The following is an 8,633-nucleotide window of genomic DNA, read 5'->3' as shown; positions in this document are numbered from 1 at the left end:
CTGAGGGGTGGGTAGAGGCATGGCGGAAGAAACTGAGAAGGAAGAGCGAGCGAGGGGAAGTGGAAAGGTAGTCGCCGGAACCACTTGCGGAGGCACGCTCACGCTTGGGGCAGTTCCGGGGACGGAATAGGAAGGGGGAAAGAGAGGGGGAATGACGGGCATCAGGGCCTGCGTCATTAGCGGAGGCATGCTCGCGCTTGGGACGGCTCCGGGAGCGGGAGCGGAAGAAAAGGAGGGGAAGAGAGGGGGAATGGCGGGCGTCGGGGCCTGTGCCATTAGCGGACGCAGCCTTACGCTAGGGTTAGACTGTGGGGCTGCAGGCCATGGGTAGGGGAGGGGGTTGGGAGTGGGGTAAGGAAAGGGCTGAGGATGGGTCTGCACCACTAGCGGAGGCGTGTTCACGCTAGCATCTGCTACGGGAGCTGGAGGCCACTGAACAGAAAAATGGTTATTAGTAGCATGAGGGAGCGGAAGAGATGTGGGCCTGTGTTACAAATGGAGGTAGCCTCACACGTTTGCTTCAGCTGCTGTAGCTGTAGGCCATGGGAAGGGGGTGGGGTTGTGACGTCCTGAAGAGCCTGTGTAGCCTGCACTGCTAGTGGAGGCAGCCTCACACTAGCGTCTGCTACAGGAGCTGGGGGCCGCTGAAAGGAAAAAAGGGGGTTAGAAGTAACAGGACGGAAATACTGAGATGTGAGGGCCTGTGTTGCAGGCGGAAGCAGCTTCACGCTTGCTTCGGCTGCTGTAGCTGTAGGTCGCGAGAAAGTGGAAGGGTTAGTGACATTTAGCGGGACAAGCTGAAATGCCTGGGTAGCCTGCAGTGTTGCCGACTTAGCAATTTGTTGCTAGATTTGGCAACTCCTCAAGCCTTGTCCACATTTCAAGTTTCCATTGAAAACGCATCTTTTCCGCTCTTTGGCCTTCCATCCACAATAAAACAAGGAGTCCAGGAAACAGAGCAGAAGAATTGCGTGAAACTTATTATGTCTGTTCCGTCTGTATCATCTCAGTGAGGTTTTATACATGCACAGTAAGGCGAATGTAACGCTTTCAGACATTTCAGTGTGGATGATAAACTTTGGAAAAAACGTTTGCTTCGTGGTTAAAAAATGACATCAACATCCGTTTACGTCACAATGTCGTTTAACAAACTTTAGCCACGAAAACCTGCCTTTAGCGACTTCACCTTTAAATTAATTAATTTGCAACATGGCCTGCACCGTTAGCGGGGGCAGCCTCGAGCTAGCGTCTGCTAAGAGAGCTGGAGGCCCGGCTGCGTACGGGAAGCAAGTGAGGCGTTGCTGCGGTGAGATCTGGGGCGCGGCCCAGGCTGCTTGAAGGCCTGCTGCTGCTGCGACCCAGCGCTCGAGGAGAGCCGGGTCTTGTGCGGGACGATGGTGGTGACGAGCGAGCCGAGCTCGGGGCTTTGCATGGTCTATTGGCCAGAGTCGAGGCTGGTCGAGAAGAGCAGCGGCCGCGATGAAGCCTGGTGCTCGGCGGCCGTGTCTGGCGAAGAAGGAGTGATCATGGGGCCGGCAAATTGCGGCGGAGGATCTGAAAAATCCCCAGTATAGGTCTTTTCGTTGGACGGGAAATTGGGTCTGTGGTAAAAAAGCAAAAGGAGCGAACCGAATGCTGAAAGACTAGAGAATATGAAGGTAAGGCTGCTTTGATTATTTATAGGGGTTCTCTCTTGTGCTGGTTGGATAGATGGTGTAATTACTGATGATGGACTGGCCGAGTTAATTATCTGCGCGTGCTCCTCACGAAATTTGTTAATAAAACATCACAAAAAAAATAATAAAAAATATCTAGGGTAGGGGGCCTACCATAATGCTGTAGCCCAGGGGCCTCTGGTTTTCTTAAGTTGCCCCTGCCTGTAGGTGTCACAAATGCTGTCTTCCACTCATCCCCCTCACGCATCCAGATGAGGTTGTATGCACTGTGGAGGTCAAACTTGGTGAGCACGGCTGCACCACGGAGATGTTCCAGAGCTGCTGGGACGAGGGTACGTGGATATCGGAAATTTACGGTTATCTTGTTGAGAGCTCTGTAGTCAATGCAAGGCCGCAAGCCTCCGTCCTTCTTAGCCATTAAGAAGGAGCTCAAAGCAGCAGGGGTTTAGACGGAAGGATGTAGCCTCTTCCGTAATGACTCCTCTATGTATTCCTCCATGGCCTTCTGTTCAGGGATGGAGAGTGGATAAATCTTGCCACCGGGCACTGGCTCACCCAGTATGAGGAGGAACTTGAGGGAAACAATTCAGGAAACAGCTGTCGCCACACTTCAGGATTTCACTGGTCTTCCAAAGGACTTTGGGTTGATGTTGACTCAACCAAGGGTGACCCAAAATGAAGAAGCACAGGAGACAAAGAAGGAGCACATGATTGGAAAAATGCTGGAGATGCACATGGAACACAGGTAAGCAGTCCGAAGCTTAGGGTGAGACCAGACAACTACTGAGTGAGAGGTGTGCACTTATGAATGGTGAGTAATTGCAGATCAATCCAATTGATCATGGTCATTTGAACTCCGGTGAAGGTGCACGTTTTTATTATGTTGGTGAAGGAGCCTGGCACTTCCATTACAATACAATATAATATAATATCAGAATATTTTTTTTGGTTACAGCTTGTGTACCTTTGACATTTGAGACAACTGACCCGTGTTAACCAGAAAAACTTGATAGTCACAGTTATTTCATGTCCCTTTCTGGTATATTTGCACATATTGTGCAAAAGTTTACCAGCTTTACATGGCTTGAGTTGAAATATTGGATAGAACTTTGTAAAGTCTAAGTTAGTAAGTGATTTTATCCATCTATTTCCCATTGTAAGTGCAGTGATGTAAACATGATTTTTATTTGTTTTTACAGACTGAGGGATGAGTCAGAATTATTTTTTCATCATAACTGACAGCATGCCACATATGCTGAACAAAAGTTGTATTGAACCCAGCACATTAAAGACAAATGCTTTATGTCTGACACTACTGCCACAACTAATGTATAAGCATAATTCAAAAAGCAGAGAAACAAAACAAGAGAAAAATACATTAACCACAAAAATGACATGACTGAGCTTGGTATTTAGTAATAAGGAATAAAAAAAATGTATTTATGCTATATTTCCCCAGTACTGGAAAATAAGAAGATATCACAAAAGCACTAAATAAAGAACAATATAAATGTGAAATTACACTACATCTAAATGTATTCTGATCTGAAATCTGATACTGATTTATGGATCTGTTTTGCTAAATTAAACATCATTACAGTTAGCAACTCCCCAAAGATTAGGTCTTATAAAGAGTTGAGTCACTTTTTTGTGCAGTTTGTGGGACAGTTTATCAGACCTCAGGAAAGTAAACAGTGTAATTATGAGCTCATATGAAACCACAAACAGAACTCTGAGAACTGTGTGATTATACACAAACACAGGTGATACACACAATGGCTCTGTTCCAAAAACTACATAGGCATTTCAAGGCATCATGGCACACAATTTGTGAAATGTTGGTTAAACTGTACATAGCTACTTAAGGTTAATGCAGTACCAAAAACTTAACAATTTTACCCAATATTTGGGTGTGCTGATTTTTCGAAGTTGTAAATAAAACGTGTATTAACAAAATAAATAAATATAATAAATAGTTTTGGAGTACATTTTACAAGGAAATGCTATTTCAGTCTTTCTACTTTTAAAAAATCCACAATTAATTCAGTTTGTTATTTGCTGTGTCTTTGTAATTATTTGTGAAATTTGCTAGCAATTTCTGCGTTGTAAATCCTACACCATTTCCCCCAAAATGTATCACAAATATATAACAACAGTGTTTGTTTGTTTTTTTTATAAATATAATGTGGGTTGCACAAGTCAAAAGTCAATAGACTGCCTCAAAAAGTATCTATATAAATTCCTTTAAAGGTAGCTGCCTATTTAGACAGTATAGAGCATGGAAGCCCACTAGGATTTGGATTAGAGCCTATGTGTTCCTGAACCTCCCTGGTGTGCCTTTCCTTCTTCTTTTTCTGTTTTCATGTCTTTATTTCTCCGTGTCTCTACCTGTCTGTGCCAAGACAAACCTGCTAAAGCTGGTGATTGAAGCGCAGCTCTAACTCCAGTAAACCTCAGGTGCTGAACTCTTTCGGCAAGTCATAAAACATCATATGCATGTTTTGTGCTGACAGTGAGCTCTTTAATTTAATTTTCTTTTTTTCCCCCTTCTCCTTCCTCACCACACGATTCATTGTGCTAAGTTTATGAAGGAGAGACATCCAGTGTGTCTTTCATGAAATCAGTATTCTTCAAACCCAGAGGCCCCACCGTGCCTCTGGGTTTCAAACCGTTCTAGTCACCATGAACACAGAGATGGCTCGGGGCAAAATTAAACAAACTTCCATTGCCACTTTGAACAGTTTAACAATGTGTCATTGTGCGGATAATCCTTGGGCTATGGATAAGTATATTATATTTTGATTTTACAATAAGCATGTGTAAAAACATTGTGATACTTACTATTGTGTTTTTACAAGAGTAAGTAACACACACACAACATATTTAGAGGTGTTCGCTTAGGCAGGCTATTTCTCAAGTATTAACCTTAGAGGTCAAAGTCATCCCACATTGTTTGTGGTACAGATATGAATGATATTGTGCAGCTGGTGTTATATTACATTTGTAAGCAACATAAATAAATAAATCCTAGTTAGCAGTTAGCAACTCCCCAAAACACAATCTGCATAGCACCACAATCAAAAATTCTAGCAATGTGACTTTTGCAAATAGGAAAAAAAAAAAAAAAAAAAGATTAATAACTATCATTTTATTAAATATTATATTATATTTATTTGGATACAGCTTGTGTATCTATGCCATTTGAGACAACTATATATATATATATATTAATTTGATAACTAAAAAATGACAGCAAAGGGTCACTGATTATACACATTTGTAATGTAGGTCATTAGACGGAGTACAGTATAATTACAATTTAACAGAAATTATGTGAAGTATACATAATATACTGTATACAATTTTTACTTTTAACTTTTAAAATCTTTTTGGGGTCATTTTAATTTAAATCACATTAAAGTATGTAAGTCATTGGTAAAAGGAATGTCTACATGTGATATTATTCAATAATGTTAAAAGAATTTTGCTCTGAACATTATTCCCCTGGCTGCCATCATCTCAAATTTAATCTTTAATTGCTCTTTATTTTTCCACCATTGAGCATTCAGCAGAAGTCTGCTTCCCCCTCCTGGTTGTTCTCAAGAAACAGTCCACAGAACGCCAGAAGCTGCAAGCTGGATTTCATTTAGTGTTTTATGCTGCAGCTGAACAGGGAGCAGTTGATGTTGAGTATTTGTTAAGTTCCATTTTAAAGTCTTAAAGAAAGGACGGGAGTTATCAGCAGAGCTCCAGAGGTTTGTATGACATATGACAGGTTTCTATGCAGAGAGAATGTTATTGCGTTGTGTTCTGGTGAATGAATCCATGTCCACGAGTCCCTTAGTGCCAAGAGACTACAACAACACAGCCCATCTTTCAGAAAACTCACTGGTGGTTTGGCGACTAGATTAGTGGTTAGTGGTTTAAGATCCTCAATATGTTCAAGCACTGATGGAGACTGATCAGCAATGAAGGCACTGCCGGTGTTTTTTAATTTATTTATTAATTTTTTTACAATAAAATTACTGCACTTATAATAATAATAAAAAAATAATAATAAATAAATAAATCAAAAAAAAAAATCATAATAGTCTGTATTGCACCAGGAAAAATGTCAATCTAGACATCTCAGGAAAAAAAAGTGTTTCATTGTTGTCCAGGATATGCTGTCATTTCCTCTTTTGATCAAAAAGACATAAAATGTACATTAAGTCAATACAGTCCATCTTAGAAGAGCTATATCAACACGGCCAAGCTTTCCTGTTTGAGTGAGCGCTGACCTCAAATAGTTAAAAATTAAAGAGAAGGACAGGGAGAGAGACAGGCTCGCAAAAAAAAAAAGTGAGAGCAGTAGCCCAGTAGATCAAAGAAAACAACATGAGAGAGGATATGAGCACTTTGAGAAGTAATATTGGGCCGATACCATCTGTTTCCCAAGTCATGCAGCAGGATTCAGACAACCACAGGAAGAGAACAACAGAGACGGCCCTTTAGCCCTGGATAACACAGCCAAAATGGCTTATTAAGAAACCTCCAATTTAATATGAGATTGGGCAACATTAAAGGGTTCTCTCTGCAAAGAACCTTTCTCCCCAGTTGTTGAGAAAAGAAGCGTTATATAACAAATAAATTTGAGGATTATTTCATAAAAGGGGTGCCAGTGTAATTTCTCCTTTGGTATTTTCAATTTTGAAGGTGGCACAGTAAGAATGGCCAGAGATGTATGAGGTGATTTCACTCTTCATGTGGGAAAGTGAATTAGAGACGAGGAGAGGAGCCGCTGCTCTGACCGTACGCTCCAAATCTTCTGTATTGTGGAGAAACAAACTATATAGATACTACATTTAATTTGGTCTTTTTCTGACTTATATATATATATATATATATATATTAATGTTTTATTACATCCCCTGAGGATTGAACTTGGTGTCTGTCATTATTTACTCACACTTGTTTTGTTCTAAGCCAGAAAATCATGATGTTAATGTTTACAATATCTTAATATTTCATGCCTTTTAGCCACATTCAGCAGACTAGAGCGACATTAGAGAGACATTTTTAAAAAGCTTCTTGTATTTGGATATATAAGTATACAAGTTTATTAAGTTTATCCGCACACATATTGCGCATTCACATTATAAGCTATATATGCAGCAAATCTCAACTGCATGATTGCTTGTATATGTCATACAATTTAAACTGTATTATTGCCCAGCTCTAATCTGCTAAATGGTACTATAATTTATTAAAGTTATCATAAAAAATTAACATGATTTTTTATAAAGCTGCTTTGAAACAATTTGTATTGTGAAAAGTGCTACACAAAGAAATTTGACTTGACTTCCATTTATAGGTGAACTATTCCTTTAAAACATTGGTGTTATCCTTAATAATAAATCATGTCCTACTCCTCACATTTGTTGCAGACTCATCCATGATCCCAGCAGTTGTTAGGTCATCTGAATTAATCAGATCTATGCACAGAATCACTCAACCATTCAGCTTTCTCAGAAGATCCTACTGATTTGCTGAGCTACAGGCCTCATTGGATCCAGATTTCAGTCTTTGAAAAGCCACCGCATTTCCTTCCGCATGCAATGTTTTATTTATTACTGGTTATTTGATCTGGTCTGAGCCCATTATGGGAATATGTACCTTTCTGAATAATCAATAAATAGCCATTTTATTATTTAGAAGGATCTGGTGTGAAGGGCTGCAAAAAGTAAAAGTCATTACACAAATCCGTCATTGTTGATAAATGAGATCACTTTTAAAGTTAGATGGGTGGCATGCATGTGAATGGTTCTGTGCATTGCTGAATACTATTAGCGGGCAGTAAATATTGCGCGGGCCTCTCCACGGTACTATGATTTGGCAAATGGGCGGCAGAGAAAGGGCAGTAAATTCAGAGATGAATTAACCCGTTGGATTCTGGACATGTCCAGGTCTCCGTTCTGGTGACCTGTGGACGTAAATGGGACGAGCCTGTCCTCGGCAGAGAGCGGAGAGTGAGGGCTCTCGTCCAGAAGAATGAGTTATTAAGAGAATTTTTTGAATAGATGGAAAAATTGTAGCCTGGCTATTTAGTGTCATAAAGTGCAGCCAAGCCAGCGCAGGGGTTCCTCGGGACAGGAGGCAATAGCATTCCAATCAAATCTCAGACGGATGAGAGATGGACCTGTCCACTCTGAATTTTTATATTGTGGAAGGGGCTGGAAAGAAATAATGCCGTCTGTGAGTGAATTAACCTCTCGCAGTGGATGGAAAGGCCTCTGTCATCTATAGGGGAAGCACAGGAAATGAATGGGCGGAACAGAGGCTGGGTGAGCCGGGGGGAGGGGTAGATAGGATCATAACCCCTCGCCAGAGATGGACCATCCGTAGCTATGGCTCGGTCACATGTGTTGTGGACAAGGGCAAGTGTGTAGTGTGCTGCTTGAGCCTTTCGTTGATATCTAAAGGTGATCAAAATCACTTTGTTTTATTTTTGCATGACATTCATTCACATACATGCAAAGCAAGGACGTAAATACACAAAACGCACTCTCCTGTCAGTCAAGACAAACAGGTTATACAGGTCAGCCAGGAAAATGTTTGCAGAATGCACGTTGTGTAGCTATATTTATATTATAAATGAAACCAACACAAGAAATAAAGCAGGTATTAAATTATTATTTGTTCATCTGCTTTACTGACAAACGTAATCTTTCATCGTCCTTATTTCAGAGATCTAGTAGAATAGGGTGACCATACGTGCCATTTTCCCAGGACGCGTCCTGGCCAGGATTTCTATATTGCCTAAAATATCTAGGTTTTGGCTTTGTTTGTGTGTGCAGACCGATCGGTGTATGACATCAAAATACCATACAGACGGTTCCTTATGCTTTCAATATGCTCTCGAGGTATTTTGATGTCATACACCGATCGGTCTGCACACGCAAACAAAGCCAAAACCTA

This window comes from Sinocyclocheilus rhinocerous, unplaced genomic scaffold (assembly GCF_001515625.1).
Source record: "Sinocyclocheilus rhinocerous isolate Xijiao unplaced genomic scaffold, SAMN03320098_v1.1 scaffold969, whole genome shotgun sequence".
NCBI classification, from domain to species: domain Eukaryota; kingdom Metazoa; phylum Chordata; class Actinopteri; order Cypriniformes; family Cyprinidae; genus Sinocyclocheilus; species Sinocyclocheilus rhinocerous.
This window is presented reverse-complemented; position numbering follows the sequence as displayed.